This window comes from Schistocerca serialis, chromosome 12 (genome assembly GCF_023864345.2).
Source record: "Schistocerca serialis cubense isolate TAMUIC-IGC-003099 chromosome 12, iqSchSeri2.2, whole genome shotgun sequence".
In the NCBI taxonomy this organism is placed as follows: Eukaryota; Metazoa; Arthropoda; class Insecta; order Orthoptera; family Acrididae; genus Schistocerca; species Schistocerca serialis.
This window is the reverse complement of record NC_064649.1, coordinates 77,924,908-77,925,978: the sequence shown is the minus strand read 5'-3', so window position 1 is coordinate 77,925,978 and position 1,071 is coordinate 77,924,908. Positions and strand designations below refer to the sequence as shown.

The 1,071-nt window shown below is 48.3% G+C and overlaps 1 pseudogene; it reads left to right on the top strand.

The window, feature by feature from the left end:
* The first annotated feature begins 310 nt into the window (after nucleotides 1-310).
* Nucleotides 311-428, top strand: LOC126428631 (5S ribosomal RNA; annotated as a pseudogene).
* The last annotated feature ends 643 nt before the right edge of the window (nucleotides 429-1,071 follow it).

The following is a 1,071-nucleotide window of genomic DNA, read 5'->3' as shown; positions in this document are numbered from 1 at the left end:
TACAGTCGGACTTCCTCTTTTGTACCACGTATAGTTGCTACACTCAGAGGCAAAGACTGGACGTGACGAGAGGTCAGGAAGTAGTAGGACTCTTTCGCACAGTAAAACTAAAGTTATGTTCTACTCCAATTTCAAAAGAACAACTTCAAATATTTACCAAAAATTGAGAAAAAATATAATATAAAATGAAAATATCGGCTCTCGAAATTACCATTTTGATATCGATATATCTATATAGCAGTGTAGGAAGTGCTGCTTATGAATATCGATGTTTCTGGAAGAAATATATCGATAGCTTATCAACAGCCCTGCCAACGGCTTTGCCGCAGTGGTAACACCAGTTCCCGTCAGATTACCGAAGTTAAGCGCTTTCGGGCTGGGCTAGCATTTGGATGGGTGACCATCCGGTCTGCCGAGCGCTGTTGGCAAGCGGGGCGCACTTAGTCCTTGTGAGGCAAACTGAGGACCTACTTGATTGAGAAGCAGCGACTCCGAAACTGACATACGATCGGGAGAGCGGTGTGCTGACCGCATGCCCCTCCATATCCGCATCCAGAGACGCCTGTGGGCTGAGGATGACACGGCGGTCGGTCGGTACAGTTGGGCCTTCGTGGCCTGATCGGAAGGCGTATAAGCAGCCCTACTAACCACTCACGACTCGGGACCCGTCCTCACAGCAATACTTCCTCTAGTACCTCATCTCGTACCTTCCAGACTTCGCAATAGCTCTCTTGCGGAGAGCAGTGCCTGCCCCATCTGAAGAAGGCACACATTGTCGGTCGTTAGCCTGGAATACCTGTGGAATCGCTACAAAATCCGCGGGCATAGCGCGCTCAATTGTCGACCATTATACACTCCTGGAAATTGAAATAAGAACACCGTGAATTCATTGTCCCAGGAAGGGGAAACTTTATTGACACATTCCTGGGGTCAGATACATCACATGATCACACTAACAGAACCACAGGCACATAGACACAGGCAACAGAGCATGCACAATGTCGGCACTAGTACAGTGTATATCCACCTTTCGCAGCAATGCAGGCTGCTATTCTCCCATGGAGACGATCG